The sequence below is a fragment of the Microcaecilia unicolor genome, chromosome 1, assembly GCF_901765095.1.
Source record: "Microcaecilia unicolor chromosome 1, aMicUni1.1, whole genome shotgun sequence".
In the NCBI taxonomy this organism is placed as follows: domain Eukaryota; kingdom Metazoa; phylum Chordata; class Amphibia; order Gymnophiona; family Siphonopidae; genus Microcaecilia; species Microcaecilia unicolor.
In genome coordinates, this window is record NC_044031.1 from 198,187,870 (window position 1) to 198,211,409 (window position 23,540).

General features: G+C 43.4%; 1 protein-coding gene across 9 annotated transcripts in view; it reads left to right on the forward strand.

Moving 5' to 3' along the window:
• Positions 1-23,540, forward strand: part of EZH2 (enhancer of zeste 2 polycomb repressive complex 2 subunit) — a 626,582-nt gene that overhangs the window by 35,523 nt on the left and 567,519 nt on the right. For 7 of the 9 annotated variants that reach the window (XM_030203633.1, XM_030203666.1, XM_030203650.1 and 4 more), the window contains exons 1-3: positions 21,498-21,505; positions 22,570-22,575; positions 23,505-23,509. The exons of the other annotated variants lie outside the window; for them this stretch is intronic. The gene's annotated coding sequence lies outside the window, so the exon portion shown is untranslated. Of the gene's footprint in view, positions 1-21,497; positions 21,506-22,569; positions 22,576-23,504; positions 23,510-23,540 lie in introns of those variants that run through there. 9 annotated transcript variants of the gene reach the window in all.

Genomic DNA, 23,540 nt, shown 5'->3' on the forward strand with positions numbered 1-23,540 from the left:
AACTGACCTGTGGCTGAACCGGTGGTAATCAACAGTAAATGTGTTTCTGTTTTTTTTTTACTGCGGGAATGGTAAAAAACCTTGTTCCCATGGAGTGGTAGAAAGTTTAGCTTCTGCATCTGGGGGTAATTCTGCTAACAGTTATACTGTTATCATGGGGGATGAGGGGGAGGGTGAAGGAGAGCAATGCCAGAGTATCATAAATTCTGGGAGTGGGCGGAATCAAAATTTGGATTTATGACTTTAAAATAAGGTTTTTTCCCAGCCCTGAAAGTGGAGAATTATTAGGGAGAATACGATATACTGATTTTTATGTTTTGATTTGTTAGTATTGTTTCCTCATTATCAGATGAGGAGCCAGGTCAGCTGGGCTCCAAGATGTGGAAGAATTATTCATGGCCAAGTAGAATCTTGGGAAGTCAAATACAAGTAGTGACTGAGGGCTTGGTCAGCCCAGAAACAGAGCACGTAAATCCCTATGTTCATTGCTGGGCTGATAAGACTTATGGAGACACAGTACCAGGAACAAGAGAGCATGCCCATCTGGCAGTGAAACTAGGATTGAGAATACCAACTCCTCCAGACAGGGAGGCTCATGTCCAGCATAGGTCAAGCCGAACTTTAAAAGCAGATAGACCAGTGCCAGAATGACTTCTATGGGCTGTGCCTTGATCGTGGCTGGACAGATTTGGATGGTCTGAAATAGGGCGATAACGAGTTCAGAAGTCGGAGAATGAGACCAGTGCCGGGCAGACTCCTACAGTCTGTACCTTGAAAAGGACAAATCAAGATCAAGTGTACATATGTAGTATCTCATCATATCTTATGTCATGAGTTTATATTGTTGGGCAGACTGGATGGACTGTACAGGTTTTATCTGCCTTCATCTACTATGTTACTATGTAATAACTTGAGATCCCAATTAGAAAGTTATTAGTACTTTGATTTGTTCTGAAAAAAAAAAAAAGCTGTTAGCCCATCTTTGCAGAGTGGAAGACTTAACATGAAAGCAGTGTTCAATCCTTATTAGTGGAAAAAGCATAAGAAAGGTATACCCAAGTGTTAAAACAGTCTCATGTTACACAGGGCAAGGGATTTTAGAAATCAATCTGTTTTGGTTTCTGAGGCACAGAAGCATCCAGTGACCTTGAAGATTGTTCTTCACATGGAAATGTTGATGTATTTGAACAGTAAGCGGATAGGGATGGAGCAAAGCTGCACATTCTGATTTGATTTTATTGCATGAATTTTGTATTTGGGACAACTTGATAATGCAGAATTACCTTGCCTTTACTTAAGGATCAGGTAATTATTGTAGACATTTTATATATGGTTAAAAGTGATAATAATGAGCAGGAGTAGTTCTTCCATTAGGTAAATTATGAAGAGTGATCTGTAGTTAGAGCAAATGACAGCAAACTAGGTAAGCTGGGATCAAAGCATGCTTCTCCCACTGACATTTTTTTGTCTTTGGCAAATCATGTAGATTGTAAAAACTCTTTGGGGCAAGAATTTGTACCTGAATTCTAAAAACGGTTTCTCAGCATCAGCTCAACCGTTCTGAATAAATGGGGGGTAATCCCTTCCTATTCACAGGTAGAGGTAAAGAAGAGACAGAATTCTATCAGTGACATCACCGGTAATAAGGGTTCCAGTATTTTTCTCTACCTTTAGCAGGTCGTAGGTTGCTGTTTGGTGCCCCTGAGTCCCTGGCCTTGCTCCCCGCTTTGGTGGTCATGGCCACGCAGCTTGGTTGAGCCTAAGGGCTGCTCCTAGGCTTATGGATTTGTTTTGTGCTTAGTCGAGCGTGAAGTGTGGCTCTGAAGCCCCCAGTTTGCACTTGATTAGTGCTACTGGTTGTGTCTTCGAGCTCCGTCCCCTGGGATATTGCCCGTGGGCAAAGGTCACTCTCCCCCCGCTTTGCCTGGCACCCCTGTGGGATGGACTTTCCATGGACTCTACAACCCCAGATTCCTTTTTTTGTTTTTGTTTTGCTTTTCTTGGAGCCTCTCTGCTTTTTCCTGTATAAAGATTAGAGCTGTTTTTTGTTGCTACTGCAGCTTTAAGACCTCTGTTTAAAAAAAGCAGCACAGAGCTTTAATTGGGGAAATCCCCTTTACTCTTGAGTGAGGGATTTCCCCAATTAACAGCACAGGAGAGCCTAGGAAGCATTGGGGCTGCCTCTGACTTCAGGCTGAGGAAATCCCCTGAGGTTGAGCAGGCCCCCACTCCCTGCCTTCCATGCGGTTGGAAATGCTGGTAGGTGTGTGCTGCAGATCCTGCAAGGGCTGGCAGCTTAGTACAGCTGCTGGTTCAGTGTGTCCAAATTGTGATGGGCCGTTTCCAACTTCAGAAATGGCCCAGGAAGGGACGGAGTTCATTTGGGTCCGGCTCTGCTTCTCTCGCTCCTGAGGCCTTGGGACACAAGATTCCGATGTCTCTGGCATGAGCTGCAGCCATTTTTTGTTCACAGGTTTCTCCTGCATCTGTTTTGATGCTCCTTCTACCTCCTTGGGGGGGGGGGGGGGGGTTCTTGTTCCCTAACCCTCTTGTCCTATCTGCCAAGCTCATGTTGCTAATGGCCTTTGGTTGAGCCAAGAGGCGGCTTGGGCCATCAACTGCCTGGAAACCCGAGCAGTACACCTGGCCTTGCTGAAATTTCGGCTGCTGCTGGAGGGCAAGATGGTCAGTGATGTTGGACAACACCACTGTTGTGGCATACATCAACAAGGAAGGTACTCAGAATCAGGCAGTGGCTCTGGAGGCAGCGAGTCCCTGTCGCTGGGCGGAGACCCATCTGTTGGCCCTTTCATTGGGTCACATTGTGGGCAAGGACAGTGTACAAGTGGACTTTCTTAGCATCACTCTCTTGGATCCAGGGGAGTGGGAGCTGGGGCATTAGGCCTTTCAGCTCATTCTGGACTGCTGAGGGGGGCCCCCACTCTTTAACTTGATTGCAACACGAGTCAACATGAATGTGTATCACTTCTTCTGTTGATGGAGGGATCTAGCCTTCCAGGGGATCACTGTCCTAGTTCAACTTTGGCCAGAGGTGGAGCCCCTTTACGTCTTCCTTCCATGGCCCATCATAAGGTGGCTTTTGTGCAGAATTGGTCCAAGAAAACAAAAGGGCAGACGATCTGCAAACTCCAAGGTGGAAAAATGACAAAGCAGATCGATATAAGACAAATAATAGTTTATTATTGTAAATCTAATGTACAGATCAGCACGACACAGGCCGTGTTTTGTCCAACAGGGCTGCTTCAGGGGCTCAAAAACAAATAACATAACATTTAAATTCCTAATATAAAAATCTATATAAAACAATGTTTGGTCTATAGGTAAAAGCATGAATAAAAACATATATATTAGAAAAATATCCCACAGAAGGAAAGAATATGAACAATTGAATATATAAAATAAAATGCTGCTGCTATATATATCAACTTAATGGCAATGTTTTGATATGCTGATAGATACATATATATGACAAAAATATCTTGCAATAAAGAATTTATTACAAAATATATCAAATATCAAATGCATCTACTGTATATATCACCTTAAAATGAAATATTTGGAATAAGAATGTACACAGATTAGACATATAGACTTAATATGACGTGTATTTCATATATAAAAACTATAATAAAAACAAATAATGAAAAATAATTAGAATATATCTACTATATATGTCAACTTAAAATGAAATAAAGAAAAAATTAAACGACACAAGCAACTATCAACCAGTAGCATCAATTCCCCTGGTAGTCAAATTAATGGAAAGTATGGTAACCAAACACCAACTACCTAACCAAATTCAATATATTACATGAATCACAGGATTTCGATCCAACCACAGCACCGAAACAGTAATAACCACTCTCATAACCAAATTTAAACAATTAATTGCAACTGGAAACAATGTGCTTCTACTACAATTTGACATGTCCAGTGCGTTCGATATGGTCAGCCACCAAATACTCTCGAACATCCTGGATCACCGCTTTCACCAACTCTTTTTAACTTAATGATGACGCCATTAGCCAAATCGCTATCCAACCAAGGACTCAACCCGTACATCTATGCAGACGATGTCACGATATATATCCCGTTCAAACACGATCTAACAGAAATCACAAATGAAATTATACACAGCCTCCAAAAAATGAATTCATGGGCGGATGCATTCCAACTAAAGCTAAATGCAGAAAAAACACAATGTCTTATTCTATCCTCACAATATAACACAAACAAACCAAGCACCATAAACACCCCAGACTACACCCTCCCGGTCTCAGATAGTCTGAAAATTCTGGGAGTCACAATCGACTGAAATCTAACACTCGAAGACCATGCGAAAAATACTGCAAAGAAAATGTTCTACTCAATGTGGAAACTTAAAAGGATCAAACCTTTCTTACCAAGGGAAATATTCCATAGCCTGGTACAATCGATGGTGTTAAGTCATCTGGATTATTGCAATGCCATCTATGCCGGATGCAAAGAACAAGTCATTAAGAAGCTTCAGACAGCCCAAAGCACAGCAGCCAGACTCATATTTGGGAAAGCGAAATACGAAAGCGCCAAACCCCTAAGAGAAAAACTACACTGGCTCTCTTTAAGAGAATGAATTGCATTCAAAGTTTGCACCCTGGTCCACAAAATCGTACACGGGGAAGCCCCGACCTATATGTCAGACCTCATAGACTTGCCTACTAGGAACGCAAAAAGATCATCACGAACACTCCTCAAGCTCCACTATCCCAGTTGCAAAGGACTAAAATATAAATCCACATACGCATCCAGTTTCTCCTACGTATGCACGCAACTATGGAACGCATTACCGAAGGCCATAAAATCAATACATGACCTAACAATCTTCCTTAGACCACTGAAAACGAACCTGTACAAGAAGGCTTACCATAATGTTCCATCTTAAATACAAAATAAATAGACTTTACACAAACCAGACAAGGCCGAACTCTTGTCACTTGACTGTTTAACTTATGCTTCAACTCATTTTATCACTTAGAAACCTCTATACAATGCCATAATGCAATCCTCTGTACCAAGTATGTATGCACCTTGATGTAAAATCATTGGTATGCAATACCACAATGTATTCCTCTTTACCATGTATGTATACACCTAAATGTATTACCATTTGAAATTCTGTAACCGGAAATGGCGATCGCCATCACGGCATAATGTAAGCCACATTGAGCCTGCAAATAGGTGGGTAAATGTGGGATACAAATGCTACAAATAAAATAAAAAAATAAGAATGTACACAGATTAGACATATAAACTTAATGTGACATATATATCATATATAAAAACTATGATTAAAAACAAATAATGAAAAACAAATAGGACACCTACCTACACAGTGATCTTTTACTGCCAAAATATGGTGAATATGTATTGATGAAAACTAAAAAATATTAAAATGATTGAAAATATGGATAAAAAATAATAATAAATAAGACAATATATGTAAATATATATAAATAGTATATGGAACGATTCAAGAAAAAATAAAAAATGAAGAAAAAAATAATCAATACAAAATGAATAATAGAAAATAGAAAAATCAACTCGTACAGAAAACTGCAACCATTGGTCTTCTAAAGTATGTTGAAAAAAACAGCTCAATTGAATAAACGAAAACGAGTGGTAACCTAGATAAAATATAAAATGATCAAAATATATCATGGTGCAAAATGGAATAATGGTTTGTTTGGTGTATGTTGTAAACTACCAAATTGTGCTAAGTGTTACAAAAGCCCCAAAGCTTGAAAAAAAGGTTTTGTATCAATCAAGTGCTGTTTGAGAGTGCTACGTAGTTTCCAGTTCAAATGTCACTATTGTGGTGCAATAAAGATACCGATCTCTACAAATAACTAAAAAGTAACAAACAGCTAGCAAATATTGAGACTTGCATTAAATCGCTCAGACAGGAGGAGGTCACGTGACGTCATGAGCTGAGCTAGCAGCGTGGTGCCTCAGCTCCAAGACCCTCATCCCGTAAACAGCCTAATTCACCAGGGAGAAGTCCTTCAAAATTCGCTGAGTTAATTAGTAACAGCGTATGGAAAAATACATCACGAAATCGCCAACAGCAACGACCCAGCGGCTGGCCAATAAAGGAAAAAACAAGGCGAGCAGCGCAGAGGGCAAGATGGCGGAGGTAGGCCTCGAAGCGGCGGTGCCGAGTTTCACGGAGCAGCAGCTCTCCCAGTTGACCGGCGCAATTACGAGCGCTTGGGCTCTGAAATGGACAGCGCTAAATGATAAATTAGACAATCTACAAATGGCAATGGAAGGTCTGGGCACTCGAACAAGTGACTTAGAAACGCGAGTCTCCGCAATCGAAGACGATACACGCAGCTATGGACCCGATTTGCGAAATTTACAGCAACAGCTGAGAGAACAAGGGTTAAAAATCGAGGATTTGGAGAGCAGATCACGAAGGAACAATGTGCGCATTGTAGGGCTTACTGAACAATTGCCGGAGCGCAACCTAGAGCCATGGCTGGAGGCTTGGTTGACAAAGGAATTGGCCCTAACAGATTCGGCGGGGCCGTTGGTGATTGAGCGCGCACACCGCGTGGGAAGGAAGCTGGAGATAAATGCTAAGCCCAGGGTAGTAGTGGCAAAAATCTTAAACTACAAACATAAGCTTGAAATTCTCCAGGGCTTTAAGATACGGAGAGATTCATTGAAATATGGAGGACAGAATATACTGATTTTTCAGGATTACACCCAAGCAGTACAGGAGCAGAGAAGAAGATTCCATCCTATCTGTTCAAAGCTGGCAGCAAAAAAGATAAAGTTCGCTCTGCAATATCCCGCGAAACTACGGGTGCAAGTGCAAGATCGCTGGCAGACCTTTCAAACAGCAACAGAAGCGGAGAAAAAGCTTAATGAACACCACATGTTGGCAGAGTCCTGACTGTTAATAGGCCTCAATGGTGGAATTGAGAAAAGCTGTTTAATACCTGGTCTCTACTTGTTGCTGATGGAGAGCGGGGACTGGAGGGCGGCAAGGAGCACAGATACCAGCAGAGAGTTGCAAAAAGAATCGGTTGGATTTGTTTGGAAAATTTTAGAGTTTTTGGGTTAACCACTGGTTTATATTAACTATTAGTTTTGATCTACTTTTAAGTTTCATAAGTGCGGAGCAGAACTTTATATTTAATCTGTTCAGGACTGGTGGATGAAGGGGAGGAAATTGCAACATCATGGCTGGCAAAATAATGAATGAAAAATCAAGATAACTGGCAGCCCTCTTAAATATTTGGGGCAGTAGAGAGTAAGCTTAATGTAAACAACATGCTGGTGGTGTGAAGCAATACACGTTCCTCTATGAGGGAACAGGAAAAAACTTCCCACAAACGGGCTGGCCAGTTGCTGAAGAGATAAACCCGAGATTGGATGTTTGTAGAATATATGATTATCATTAACAGTGCAATGCTAGCGAGATGACATGTTCTAAATGGTTAAAATTGTTTACCGGGTTTACAAATGTATTGCACCTGTTGCTATGAAAGGGTTTAAGAAAATTTAATAATATTTAATAATATCTAAAGGTTATAGCATTGCAGGAGTTGAGAGATGGTGTCTGCCCGCCCTGATGTAGGTTCTTAGGGTGCCGGGGAGAACGGGAGAAATGTTAAAAATGTTTCTTTTGGCAAATACATATCTGTGGGAGTTCATTTGCAGAACATAATCTGCATAACAAGTGAGATGGAGTAGATGGTGAGAGAAGGAGTGGATCACTAATTTGGCTCAAGAAGGAGGTATATCACCTAAGAATAGTATTGGCTGGTTGGGTGCGGGATGCGGGGGGAGGCGTTAATAGTGACTAAGATCTCGCAGAGGGATAGTAGGGGAACGAAGGGGAGTTTGGGTGGGATGCTTCGGGGTGGGACGGGAAGGGGGTTGGGAGGGATGTTTAGAAAATGTGCGCCAGACAGGAAGAATAAGATTGAATTTTATGCAAAAGCAAATTATTATGAAGTGTGTGCTAGTGAGGATTTTGAGATCTTACATGGGGGGGACCGGAGGCTGGGCTGGTTCTTCCTGGACATGATGTTAAGTAAATGGGGTTAATTATTATTACCTGTAGGAACCATGGTTAAGATAACTACGTGGAACGTGGGGGGTATTCACTCCCCCATAAAAAGATCTAAAATACTGCAGTATTTACAACGTATTAAGGCAGATATTGTGTTTCTGCAGGAAACGCATCTGTCGGAGAATGAACATGCTAAATTAGCAAAATGGTGGGTGGGGGAGTGTGTGGCTTCAACGGCAGTGGGCCGCAAAAGAGGAGTGGCCATTTTAATCAGAAAAGGGGTGGCAATGCAAATTAATAACATCGTGAAAGACCCAGACGGACGCTTTATTTTCTGCCAGGCGACAATAAACAGACAGCAGTTACTCCTGGGAAGTATATATGCCCCAAACCAGCTTGACCTAAAATTTTATAAGAACTTAGTAGCGATTTTATCTAAAGTAGAATCTATACCTTTGGTGTTAGGGGGAGATTTTAATACGGCTTGGAATCCTCAGTTGGACAAATCTAATCCCCCGTCAGGGCAAGGGCCAATGAAGGGGAGGGGACTGCCAGATTTCTGTTCAATACTTGACCTTATAGACGTATGGCGAGTCCTACATCCGTTAGAAAGGGAATATACGCATCAGTCTAGAGCGCATGAAACTCATTCCAGGATTGACTATTTGTTGGTCTCGCGAGAGAGTTTCTCGGATGTAGTTGGAGCGGAGATTGGTCCCTGCATAATTTCAGACCATGCAGCGGTGTCGATGTCATGGAAAGTGGGGATTCAAGAGGGGAAGGGAAGAGGTTGGTCTTTTCCTAGTTATCTTTACAAAGATGAAAAATTCAGGGAGTTTCTTGTAAACAAGTGGAAGGACTATTCACACAATAATGAAGAGATGAAAGATAGGGTTACTTTATTCTGGGAGGCTGCAAAAGCGGTTTTGAGGGGGGACATAATAAGTTATGTTAGTCACCACAAGAAAGCCAGAGATAATGAAATTTTACGCTTGGAAAAACAATTATTTGGTTTACGAAAAAAATTTGGAGAACAACCTACTCACCAGATTAGACAAAACATTATAAATGTCCAGACTGCGTTGAATACTTTACTACAAGACAGGGCAGTTAAGTCGCAGGCATATTATAAATTTCAACTTTATAAACATGGGAATAAGGGGGGCAAAATGCTGGCGAAGCTGATTAATTCCAAGAACATGTCCAGACATATACTAACCATTAGAGATGGAGGGGGTATACTGCGTCATGCAGATAAGGATATAAGAGATGTTTTTCAAAGGTTTTTCCAGCAATTATATAATCCAGGAGAGGAGAGTGGCCTTAGTGAAGCCCTTTATTTGGAAAATGTTTTGCTACCACACATAACGCAGGAAGAATGTAAGGTTTTGAACGCTCCCATAAGTAATGATGAGGTGAGCTGGGCCATAGGAAGTTGCAAGCTAGGTAAAGCTCCGGGCCCAGATGGCTTAAGGGCAGAATTTTACAAAATGTTGGGGGATTCCATAGTGCCATCTTTAACTGAGGCATTTAATTCTTGGGTGGAACACGGCCAAATACCAAAACACCTCAATTTAGCCCAGATAATAGTACTGCCTAAACCAAAAAGAGATCACACCCTGGTAACATCTTATAGGCCAATCTCGCTTCTTAACCAGGAAGTAAAGTTATTTGCAAAAATTTTGGCGAACCGGTTGGGACGAGTGCTTCCAGGTGTCATCCATGAGGCACAAGTGGGTTTTGTTCAGGGGAGGTCGGTAACACGGAACCTTAGATGTATTTTAGCCTCCCTAGAACGTTTAGAGAACACAGGTGACCCATCCATTATGATCAGTTTTGATGCCGAAAAGGCATTTGATCGGGTGGAATGGCCTTTTTTGTTTTCTACCCTAGAAAAATATGGATTTCAGGGGTGGTTTATGAGGGCGATAGCAGTTCTATATGAAGCGCCACAGGCTAAGCTGTGGGTGAATGGGATGCACTCTGAAGTATTTAACGTTCAGCGGGGTACTCGGCAGGGTTGCCCGCTTTCACCCTTACTTTTTGTATTATATATGGATCCTATGATCCGCGATATTTACTCTTGTAGGACAATTAGTGGGGTGAAGTTTGGAGACCGAGAATTCAAAGTGGCAGCCTTTGCTGATGACCTGCTGGTGGTCCTTACCAACCCCCGGGAGTCACTGGGAGACTTGTTGGAAATATTTTCAGAATTTGGGGCATACTCAGGATTTAAAATTAATTATGACAAATCAGAAGCGTTGGCCATAACGGCAGAGACCCGTAGATCATGGGTGGGACAATTTCCACTGCGATGGGTGGAGAACTCCTTTCGTTATCTGGGTATATTACTGACTACAAGGACAGTGGATTTACATAGAACTAACATACAGTGGTTGTTAGAGAAAACAAAACAGCAGTTGGAAGCTTGGAAGGCGTTAACACTGTCACTGTCAGGTCGACTGTGCATGGTACGCAAGGTTATTCTCCCTAGATGGCTATATGCCATGCAAACATTGCCAATAAGACTATTACAGAAAGATATACGACTGTTTTATCGTTTGGTGACGAGGTTTTGTTGGGCATATAAAAAGGCAAAGATCCGGTTGCCCTTACTTTTGGGGGGGTGGAAGCAAGGTGGTATGGGATTGCCTAATATTAAATTATATAACATAGCATGTAACCTGAGACAAGTACGCGATTGGATTTGTTTCTCTGAATACCATACACCCCTGGGCATAGAAAGGGAATTGTTTAAACCTTACCAACTGGTCTCGTTATTGCATGGGGATGGTGCATCATTGACACAAATGGGAGGTAAATCTGTTCTTCTGGGACCTGTACGGGATGCATGGAGATTCTTGGGGAAACATCTGGGAGGGGATCCACAGGTGTTGGAACTCTTAACGATTAGAGGGAATCCTATGTTTGGACCCGGACAGGAAAATCCAGTATTTGTGCGGTGGGAAGCACAAGGCTTCAAGAACTTGGGAACAGTGGTAAGCCACACAGGAGAGCTTAGACTTTTAGACCATCTGATCCCTCAAGAGTCCATTCGGTGGGGTGACACCTTTGCACACTGTCAGTTGAAACACTATGTTCACTCTCTCAATAAGGCGGCACTTCAGTTTCGCTTGGGAGAGAGAATTTTAAACCTATTTGCCGAAGTCTCTAATGAGGCCCCCTCCATTTCCAATCTACAAAAGAAACTTTGGGCATTAGTGCCTGAAAAGGAGCTGGTTCAGCTTAAGAGACGTTGGGAGGTAGATGTAGGCCAAGATCTAGCATCTTGGGATATTGCAGCGCATCTTAAGAATATTACACAATTAATTACTGGTGCAGGATATAGAGAGTGCGCATACAGAGTTATACACAGAGCATACTTCTCACAAGTTCAGCTATTCCGAGCAGGTGGAATAAAGACACCCACTTGCTTGAAGTGCAACTTAGCTGATAACTCTTTATACCACGGGTTTTGGGGATGTCCGCTTATAAGATGCTTTTGGAAGAGGGTGGTGGCATTTCTTTCTCTCATGCTGCCGAAATGTGTACAGGGAACGCCTGCCCAGGTGGTGCTTGATTGTCCAGACACATTTAGAGGGCTTAGAGCGGGAGAAGCCTTGCTGTGTCGCAAGCTTTGCTTGATAGCAAGAAAGTGCATCTTGCAAAAATGGGCCTCACAGGACAAGCCAGAATACTGGCATTGGCGAAACCAAGTACATCAGGTAATTACTTGGGAAGCACAAGAGGCTAGAGGTTCTTATAAACGTAAGCTCCGATTCCTTGGGATCTGGAACCCCTACTTGGCCAAGATAACACAACGGGGAAGAAGTCTAATCCTTAATAAATTATGATTAATATTATACTTAAGACTGGTGCACGGTGGGGAAAACATTGTATGGGTATATAGGGAGGGAGGAGGGGGTAGGGGAAGGGAAGGGGGTATATGAGTTCAAATATAATACAAGTAACTTATGTTGTCAGGGTGATATACCACCAGAATATACTGTGTATATGTGGTTTTGGTGTTAGTGGTTTTGTAATTTGCTGTTATTAGGTATATACTCTGTATCACCAGATGGCTTTTTGTTTCTTGGCTTAGTCAAGTCATCAATAACAATCGTTGAAATATAGAAAGTTAAACATAGAACACAGTTAGGGAGGGGGGGAAGGGGATAAAAGTTATAAATATTTGATGGCTGTACGTAATGCAGTATTTTTGAAGTGTTGCTCCATTGAGTTCTGTTAAATTGCACTGAAGCCGCTATGTTATGGTGGATTTGTACTTTTTGATTTGTCATCAATAAAAACCATTGAAACATAAATCGCTCAGACACTCACTTTAACCCGATAACGCCAAAGAAAACGATGTGACCAGAGCAGAGAATTTAATACAGGAGGGAGACAGTCAAATTAAACAAGCATTATAGATCATATTGTTAAAAGACATGTGTTGTGTGCTGTTTGATAGTGCTCCGTAATTAGGAAGAGCAGGTCGTAATTAGGAGGAGCAGGTTATGGGCATGATCATATGAGTGCTTGTCTGACATTGCTGCCTGGATGTCTCAACGCCACCTGAAATTAAATATGACCAAAACCGAGCTTCTCATTTCCCCCCCCAAACCCACCTCCCTGCTCCCCCCGTTTTCTATTTCTGTTGATGGCTCTCTCATTCTCCCTGTCTCCTCAGCTCGAAACCTTGGGGTCATCTTTGACTCTTCTCTCTCCTTCTCTGCTCATATCCAGCAGACCGCCAAGACCTGTCGTTTCTTTCTTTACAACATCCGTAAAATCCGCCCCTTTCTTTCCGAGCAGTCTACCAAAACCCTCATCCACACCCTTGTCACCTCTCATTTAGACTACTGCAATCTGCTTCTTGCTGGCCTCCCACTTAGTCACCTCTCCCCTCTCCAGTCGGTTCAAAACTCTGCTGCCCGTCTCATCTTCCGCCAGGGTCGCTTTACTCATACTACCCCTCTCCTCAAGACCCTTCACTGGCTCCCTATCCGTTTTCGCATCCTGTTCAAACTTCTTCTACTAACCTATAAATGTATTCACTCTGCTGCTCCCCAGTATCTCTCCACACTCGTCCCTCCCTACACCCCTTCCCGTGCACTCCGCTCCATGGATAAATCCTTCTTATCTGTTCCCTTCTCCACTACTGCCAACTCCAGACTTCGCGCCTTCTGTCTCGCTGCACCCTACGCCTGGAATAAACTTCCTGAGCCCCTACGTCTTGCCCCATCCTTGACCACCTTTAAATCTAGACTGAAAGCCCACCTCTTTAACATTGCTTTTGACTCGTAACCACTTGTAACCACTCGCCTCCACCTACCCTCCTCTCTTCCTTCCAGTACACATTAATTGATTTGATTACTTTATTTTTTGTCTATTAGATTGTAAGCTCTTTGAGCAGGGACTGTCTTTCTTCTATGTTTGTGCAGCGCTGCGTATGCCTTGTAGCGCTATAGAAATGCTAAATAGTAGTAGTAAATAGTAGTAGTAGTATCATATGTGATGATCATAAGATGGCCAAACAGAAAGGCAATGCAAAAAGCTAGAAGGATGCTTGGGTACATAGGGAGAGGAATGGCTAACAGGAAAAGGGAGGTAATGCCTCCGTTTGTCTCTGGCAAGATCTCATTTTAGAGTACTGTGTAGAGTTCTGGAGTCTACACTTTCAAAAATAGGTTTGGCAATTAAAATTCAATGTGAAGAAATGCAAAGTGATGCACTTAGGGAGTAGAAATCCATGGGAGATGTATGTGTTAGGTGAGAGTCTGATATGTACAGATGGGGAGAGGGATCTTGGGGTGATAGTATCTGAGGATCTGATTCAACTAAACAGTGTGAGAAGGCAGTGACTGTAGCTAGAAGGTTGCTAGGCTGTATAGAGAGAGGTGTGACCAGCAGACGAAAGGAGGTGTTGGATGCCCCTGTATAAGTCGTTGGTGAGGCCCCATCTGGAGTATTGTGCTTAGTTTTGGAGGCCGTATCTTGCTAAGGATGTAAAAAGAATTGAAGCAGTGCAAAGAAAAGCTACAAAAATGGTATGAAATTTGCATTACAAGACGTATGAGGAGAGTCTTGCTGACCTGAATATGTATACCCTGGAGGAAAGGAGAAACAGGGGTGATATGATACAGACTTTCAAATATTTGAAATGTATTAATCCGCAAAAGAACCTTTTCCGTAGATGGGAAGGCGGTAGAACTAGAGGACATGAAATGAGATTGAAGGGGGCAGACTCAAGAAAAATGTCAGGAAGTATTTTTTCACGGAGAGAGTGGTGGATACTTGGAATGCCCTCCCGCGGGAGGTGGTGGAGATGAAAACGGTAACGGAATTCAAAAATGTGTGGGATAAACGTAGAAGGAATACTGTTCAGAAGGAATGGATCCTCAGGAGCTTAGTGGAGATTGGGAGGCGGGGCTAGTGGTTGGGAGGAGGGGCTAGTGCTGGGCAGACTTCTATAGTCTGTGCCCTGAAAATGGCAGATGCAAATCAAGGTCAGGTATACATATAAAGTAGCACATATCAGTTTATCTTGTTGGGCAGACTGGATGGACCATACAGGTCTTTCTCTTCCGTCATCTACTGTTACTATGTTAAGCAGGATAGGGCAGCTACTAAAATGGTCAGTAGTCTCCGTCATAAAGTGTATGGGGACAGGCTTAAAGATCTCAATATGCATACTTTGGAAGGAGAGGAAAGATGCCTTCATGGCATAAATGTACAGGAGATGAGTGTTTTTCAATTGAAATGCAGCTCTGAAATGAGAGGGCATAGGATGAAGGTGAAAGGGGACAAACTCTGGAGTAACCACGGAAAGGGTGGTGAATTTGTGAAATAATTTCTGTAGGTTGTATCAGATTTCAAGAAAGAGATCCGATGAAGCTAAGGGAAGAGGAATGGATAATAGACGGCATGGATGGCCAAGCTGACTATATGGCCTTTATGATTCTTTGTTTCTATTTTTGTGTTTAGTGGAAAAATCATAGCACAGGATTATAGAGCAACTTTATAGAGATCCTAGCCGTGTCAGGACTGGGATGACATATACTAGGAAAAGGCATCAGGAAAAGCCAAAGGTGTCCCTTCAGTTGCTAGATACTACAGAGGTGAAAGGGCCAACCACAGTCTTCCTGGGTGGGTTCAGGACTGATCTAGCAGGACTCAGGAAAGGAAATTAGCCGGCAAAAACAAAATGTCACCTTCTTATTATCCTGCTAGACCAGTTCTAACAAGTGGGCTGTACCAAAGTTTTAAGGACCCTGGTTGGGAGGAAGACCAGCCTTCAATACACATTGTCTTTGCAAGAGAATTTTCTCTTTGGATGCTCAATCATGGGAGCAGCAACATCTGAAATGATGAATTATCAAGTGGACCTAACATGCCAACTCCTCAAGCAAATCTAGACCGGCAGAACCTAATAGCTGTCCTATTACACCATGTCAATGGAATGGCACTGCTGTTTATCCCCTGCTATCCACCATTTGTACAACCATGTATGACCTAAGTAATGACAAAAACAAAGGATGAGACACCGCCAGGAACCGGAAAGAACAACTCTTCACCTACAAGAGATAGGCAAGAAGTCTGAAGCAGCGCATCTAGTAACTAAGCTATATCCACAACTTAAGAACAGCAGTCTTGGACATAATGCTAACAAACTGTCATGCCATGAGGAAGAGAACACTAAATGCCTATGATGACTTCTGTGCTGAGCAACCAGATGCCCAAAGGACTACCTTAAGAACATGAAGACTGCAAACTTTACCAACCAAGAGCTGTTACTGGCATCTCTAACATCTTGTTCTGAATCCACTGGGGGAGAATGAAACAGGGGTAAGGTGCAATTACTGGGATAGCTACCAGAGCTTTCTCCTGACCTACCCCTGGTAACCAACTAACAAATATGTCTGGAAGGAACTCGAGGCTAGGGTACAATTGAGCCTTTTCTGCTAGCAGTTTGCCAACTAGGAGAGCTGTTTGCAAGTCTAAGACCTGTATGACTTAAAGGCACAACCCAAACAGCATACACAAACCTAACCCTATTGTAGAGAGGAAGCAGTTGCTGTTGAGACCGAGACCTAGATCAGAACCTCTCAAGGTCCAAGTTATAAGGCCAAAGGCTTTAAGGCCCCTAAAGGTACCTGACCCTGCAAAGGGCACAAGCCTTGTGGCCCGTTGTGGACTCTCAATCACACACAAGCGATGTACAGAGTATACGAAGCATCAGCTGATGATTGGGCCTTGCAGTTGATAAGAAGCCAACCCAAGAGACATAAAATGAGTCTGAAATAATGTATACAACCACTGGCCTGGATCCTAGGGCCCACCTAAGGATCCTGCTCAGGGAGGTTATGGAAACTAGGTGAACTTCCTAGGAGGACAATAGGGCTCCTCATGTTTTACTGACTTACAGAAAGGGGATGGGGGAAGAAGAATATGCCATTCCTCTTGAACAATGTTCCCACTAAGTGGAGTTCATGAGTGGTTGCTTTTTTAGGAGTGTCATTCACAGATTTTACATGGCTGCTTACAAAAATGTTTTTTTGTGCTATATACTGAAATGCATTGCTAATACTGGTACTCAAAAATTGTTGGTTTTTAAAACTTGTTGCTCACACAAAAAAAAATTTTCATGCACCAGGCCACTCCTTAGAACAGTGGTTCCCAAACCCAGTCCTGGAGGCACCCCAAACAGTGAGGTTTTCAGTATATTCACAATGAATATTCATGAGATCATTTTGCACGCAGTGGCGGCAGTGAATGCAAATCTCTCTCATTAAATGCAGATCTCACTGCCTTAGAGGAAACATTGCTCTTGAACCATCGGCATCACTGAACTCTCTCATTCAAGCTAGACTTTAAGCTCCACATTATTCTGAGTGACAGGCACAGGAGCCTGAAGCTATTACATAAAGATACACATCCAGGAAAAAAACAAAACCAAAAACCCTGCTGGTCCAGTGGCACCCTGCTTCTCATCTGGAACACATCCAATGATAATTCTTTGCCACCTAAATATTAAGTATAGTAACTTGTGCAGTTAGTTGCCCACAATGAACCTAAGAGGGAAGACATCAAACCTGACTTAGGATGAAAGATCATGCACACTATTATCTATATGTATTTATTTATTTATTGCATTTGTATCCCACATTATCCCACCTATTTGCAGGCTCAATGTGGCTTACATAGTTTTGTTAACATTGTCATTGCAGGGTGACAGTTACATTTAATATTGTACAGAGGTTAAATAAGGGTAGAAAGAGGAAGGAAAGGATTGATTTAAGGTAGTTATATTAGGTGAGCTATCTTGACTGAGTGGGTTGTCGGGTGAATTGGTATGGCTATTAGTTCTCATTGTATTCCTTGCTGAAGAGATATGTCTTCAGAGATTTGCGAAAGATATTTGTTTCGTCGATAGTTCTCAGGTCTGTAGGCAGTGCATTCCACAATTGCATGCCCAGGTATGAGAATGTGGTAGCATGCATCTGCTTGTACTTTAGTCCTTTACAGCTGGGGAAGTGCAGGTCAAGAAATTTGCGGGATGATCTTGTGGCGTTTCTTGGAGGTAAGTCTACGAGGTTTAGCATGTAGTTTGGGGCGTCTGCGTGAATGATTTTGTGAACAATCGTGCAGATCTTGAACGTAATGCGTTCCCTAAGTGGGAGCCAGAGGAACCTCTCTTTTAAGGGTTTTGCACTTTCATATTTAGTTTTTCCAAATATGAGTCTGGCGGCAGTATTCTGGGCAGTCTGTAGTTTTTTGATAGTCTGTTCTTTGCAGCCTGCGTATAATGCGTTGCAGTAGTCCAGATGACTTGTTACCATAGACTGTACCAGGGTACGGAAGATGTATCTAGGGAAGAAAGATTTTACTCTCTTAAGTTTCCACATGGAGTAGAACATCTTTTTCGTCGTGTTTTTCACGTGGTCATCGAGAGTGAGATTTCGATCAATGGTGACTTCAAGAATTTTCAAGTTTTTTGAGACGGAGAGAACAGTATGGTGTGTGGTTATGCTGGAGAAGTGTTTTGTGTTATGTTGTGAGGTGAGTACAAGACATTGTGTTTTTTCTTCGACATCGGTGGAGGAAGTTTCACTGGAGTCCAGGCGGGCGTCGACTTCTCTGCACCGCCATGGAGGATATCGTTCCTCGGCGTCGAGACAGGCTCAGTTTCGGACTGTTCTGAGGGATGTCTTGTCTGATAACTGAAGATGAGCGTTTGTGGGAGGAAGAGGAGGATCCCAGGTACTTTTCTTCTGACGAGTCCTACGGGATTTCCTCTGAACCTTCCCCTCCACTAGAAAGGAGCCTTTCTCCACCGGAGAGTCTATCCTTTACCTCCTTTTTCCTGGAAATGGCTGCGGCTATTCCCTTCCCTATGGAGGTTGAGGATGAGCCCAGGGCTGAGATGCTTGAGGTCCTAGATTATCCTTCTCCGCCTAGAGAGGCTGCAACGGCTCCTTTGCATAATGTACTGAAGGAAGTCCTTATGTGAAACTGGTAGTTCCCTCTGTCTAACACCGTGATCCCGAAGAGAACTGAATCCCAATATCAGATCCACAGGGAACCTGGATTGACGAAGTCTCAGCTACCTCACAATTCCATGGTAGTGGACTCCGCTTTCAAAAGGGCTAAGAGTACTAGGGACTATGCCTCTGCACACCCAGGCAGAGAATCTAGAACCTTGGACTCTTTTGGTAGGAAGGCGTATCAGGCCGCTATGCTCGCTGCCAAAATCCAGATGTACTAGCTCTTCACGAGCATCCACTTGCGGAACTCGGTGAGGCAACTGTCTAGCTTGGTTGATGCGCTCCCTCCGGAGCAGGCCTTGCCTTTTTGCCAGGTGATCAGGCAGCAGAAGGCGTGTCAAATTCCTGGCCAGGGGTACGTTCGACACTTTTGATGTAGCATCTAGAATCGCTGCCCAAGGTATAGTGATGCACAGACTCTCATGGCTGAGTGTCTCTGACCTGGATCATCCGGTCCAGCAGAGTATGGTGGATGTTCCTTGCTGGGGGGATAACCTTTTTGGTGAGAAAGTAGAGGATCTGGTTGACCAGCTCAAAAAGCATAATGATGCTATGGATTCTCTCTCCCGCCGGGCGTCTTCTGCTACTACTTCCTCATCTAGGAGGTTTTTTGGAGGAAAGAGAAGTGCTCCCTTTTCCTATGCTAGGTGTAGGTACACTCCTGCTTCTTGGCAGCCTGTCCAGGCTCAGTCCCAGCGCGCTCGTTCTTGTCAACAGCGTGCACCTAAGGCCTCTGCATCTCCCCAGCAAAAGCAAGGGATGGGCTTTTGACTGGCTCCAGTTCAGCAAAGCCTCAGAAAAAGTGTCCGTGCCGGACGACTTGCCAGTCGGGGGGAGGTTGATATTTTTTCACCAAAGGTGGCCTCTTATAACCTCCGATCGGTGGGTTCTTCAAATAATCCAGTTAGGATACACCCTCAATCTGGAATCCAAACCTCCAAGTTGTCCACTGGGAGCTCATTCTTACAGTTCCCAGCACAAACAGGTACTTGCAGAGGAACTCTCTGCCCTTCTACAGGCCCAAGCGGTTGAACCCGTTCCACCAGGGGAAGAAGGGCTGGGATTCTATTCCAGGTACTTCCTTGTGCAAAAGAAAACAGGGGGGATGCGTCCCATCGTAGACCTAAGGGCCCTGAACAGATTCCTAGTCCGAGAAAAGTTCAGGATGTTTTCCCTAGGCACCCTTCTTCCCATGATTCAGGAAAATGATTGGCTGTGCTCTCTGGACTTAAAGGATGCCTACACCCACATCTCGATACTCCCAGCTCACAGGAAGTATCTTTTGATTTTGGCTGGGAACACAGCACTTTCAGTATCATGTACTGCCTTTTGGCCTGGCGTCTGCGCCCAGAGTGTTTACCAAATGCCTAGCTGTAGTCACAGCGTCGCTACGCAGACTGGGAGTGCATGTGTTTCCTTATCTCGACAATTGGCTCTGGAGTCCATGCGAATGACTATTCAGGTGCTAGAGCTACTGGGGTTCGTCATAAAGTATCACAAGTCCTATCTCACCCCAGTCCAAAAATTGGAATTCATCGGAGCCCTGTTGAACACTCAGACAGCTCGAGCTTACCTTCCCGAGGCAAGGGCCCTGGTCCCTGGTGTCCATGGTTCGAGCGTCCCAGCAGGTCACGGTTCGGCAGATGTTGAAACTTCTGGGGCACATGGCCTCTACAGTTTATGTAACTCCCATGGCATGGCTACATATGAGATCAGCTCAATGGACTAACAAATAAGTAACAGTATGAGCTGTTGATCAAAGATAGGTAAACTAATACAAAACAACTGAACAACAGCCAAACTTGGCTGTTGTTCAGTTGTTTTGTATCCGCTCAATGGACCCTAGCTTCCCAGTGGTTTCAAGCTGCGTGGGATCTAGAAGATGTAGTCCAACTGTCCACTAGTTTTTGAAATTCTCTTCAGTGGTGGACGATTTGATCCAATTTGACCAAGGGCGACCATTCCAAGTTCCTGAGCCACAGAAAGTGCTAATGATGGATGTATCTCTCCTGGGGTGGGGTGCTCATGTAGATGGGCTCCACACTCAGGGAGATTGGTCCTTTCAGGAAAATCTGCATATCAACCTCCTGGAATTAAGAGCGATCTGGAACGCTCTAAAGGCTTTCAGAGATCGGCTGTCCAACCAAGTTACCTTAATTCAGACAGACAATCAGGTTGCCATGTACTACACCAACAAGCAGGGGGGCACCGGATCTCGCTCTCTGTGTCAGGAAGCCGTTCAGATGTGGCTTTGGGCATGCCGTCATGGCATGTTTCTCCAAGCCACTTAATCTGGCAGGTGTAAACAGTCTGGCCAACAGACTGAGCAGGATAATGCAACCTCATGAGTGGTCTCTAAACATGAGCGTAGTCCGCAATATCATCCGAGCGTGGGGCACCCCATCTGTGGATCTTTTTACCACTCAGATCAATCACAAGGTCCCTCTGTTCTGTTCCAGACTTCAGGCCCATGACAGACTAGCGTCAGATGCATTTCTCATGCACTGGGGGACAGGCCTTCTGTATGCGTATTCTCCTATACCTCTAGTAGGGAAGACTTTGCTGAAACTGAAGCAAGACTGCGGAACCATGATCCTGATAGCACCTTTCTGGCTGCGTCAGATTTGGTTTCCTCTTCTTCTGGAGTTGTCCTCCGAAGAACCGTGGAGATTGTGTTCAATTCTGGTCGCCGCATCTCAAGAAAGATATAATGGAATTGGAAAAGGTGCAGCGAAGGGCGACTAAAATGATAGCGGAGATGGGACAACTTCCCTATGAAGAAAGACTAAGGAGGCTAGGGCTTTTCAGCTTGGAGAAGAGACGGCTGAGGGGAGACATGATAGAGGTATATAAAATAATGAGTGGAGTGGAACAGGTGGATGTGAAGCGTCTGTTCACGCTTTCCAAAAATACTAGGACTAGGGGGCATGCGATGAAACTACAGTGTAGTAAATTTAAAACAAATCGGAGAAAATGTTTCTTCACCCAATTAAACTCTGGAATTCGTTGCCGGAGAACGTAGTGAAGGCTGTTAGCTTGGCAGAGTTTAAAAGGGGGTTAGATGGTTTCCTAAAGGACAAGTCCATAAACCGCTACTAAATGGACTTGGGAAAAATCCACAGTTCCGGGAATAACATGTATAGAATGTTTGTACGTTTTGGAAGCTTACCAGTTGCCCTTGGCCTGGATTGGCCGCTATCGTGGACAGGATGCTGGGCTCGATGGACCTTTGGTCTTTTCCCAGTGTGGCATTACTTATGTACTTATGGATTGTTTTCTAACCCTAATCAGTCAGAACGAGGGGTCGCTTCTTCATCCCAACCTGCAGTCTCAGGCTCTCACAGCCTGGATGTTGAGAGCTTAGAATTCGCCTCCTTGGGTCTTTCAGAGGTTGTCTCCCGAGCCTTGCTTCCAGGAAAGATTCTACAAAGAGGTGGTACTCTTTTAAATGGAGGAGGTTTGCCGTCTGGTGTGACAGCAAGGCCCTAGATCCTCGTTCTTGTCCTACACAGACCCTGCTTGAATATCTTCTATACTTGTCAGAGTCTGGTCTCAAGACCAACTCCATAAGAGATAACCTTAGTGCGATTAGTGCTTATCATCGCCGTGTAGAGGGTAAGCCTATCTCTGGACAGCCTTTAGTTCGCTTCATGAGAGGTTTGCTTTTGTCAAAGCCCCCTATCAAACCTCCACCAGTGTCATGGGATCTCAACATCGTTCTCATCCAGCTGATGAAAGCTCCTTTTGAACCACTGAATTCCTGCTATCTGAAGTACTTGACCTGGAAGGTCGCCATTTTGAAGGAATTCACTCAAGGCGGTATACAGCAAGAATAAGTCAAACATAAGCAATAGACAATTACAGCAGTAAAAATATCTAAATAACAATACAAAGTATGGCATAGTATACTACTTACAAGGTCAACACAATACATAATAGTGAGTGGTCTAATGGTTAGTGTACTAGTAAGACACATCCTCCATGGTTGTTAGCAGTTCCTGTGTTCTACAGTACAATGTACATTTAATCCTCTATACTTGTTACTTGTAAGTTTAGTTTCTTCACGATTGTTACTAGGTTAGTTCTCACAGTTGTTACTTGTTTCTACATTTTATGTAAGCTTCGTTGAACCAATCATGCTTTGGATAGTGTAGGATATAAATAAATATAAAAATAATAAAATGTACTGGAACCTCTGCCTTTTACTTCCTTGCCCCCAAACTCTAGAATGACCTTCTTCCCCCCCTCCTTTAGATCTGAACTTTCCCTTCCCATATTCAAATCCCACTTGAAAAGCATCTTTTAAAAACTTGCCTTTAACATACCCATACATGGCATGCATTAGGCTAGTGGATCATACAACAACCCAGAGTTCTTGTATCTTGGATTGCTGTGCCCCAGATAACTGTTCTCCTGTATGAATGCTCTTTCTATCCTGTGAGTGAATTGAAGTTCCCTTTCCTTTCTTTTTTTTGTTTAGTATTTTAGATACTTTGTAAATCTCTTTGACCTGGCTTATGTAAAGGTGGTATGCCAAGTAATAAATAAAACATAATAAACATAAATTTTCTGTTGGCGCCTGATCCAATCACCGCTCAGGTATGGAAGAAAGGAGAGGAAAGGAACACATAAACCACTGGTTCCCAAATATGGTCCTGGAGGTACCCTGGCCAGTCAGGTTTTCAGGATACCCACAATGAATATTCATGAGAGAGATTTGCAAATCTCTCACATTAATATTCATTGTATATAGCTGGCTGGGGTGCCTCCAGGACTAAGTTCAGGAACCAATGACAATTAGGTTGTTAAAGTCTGCTCAAAAAAGGGCCAAAATGGCATATTTGGGTGGCAAAAAGAAGTAGAGAAAGCATTAGAGAGTGGCTGTAGTTTTGAACATTGGCCTATATTAA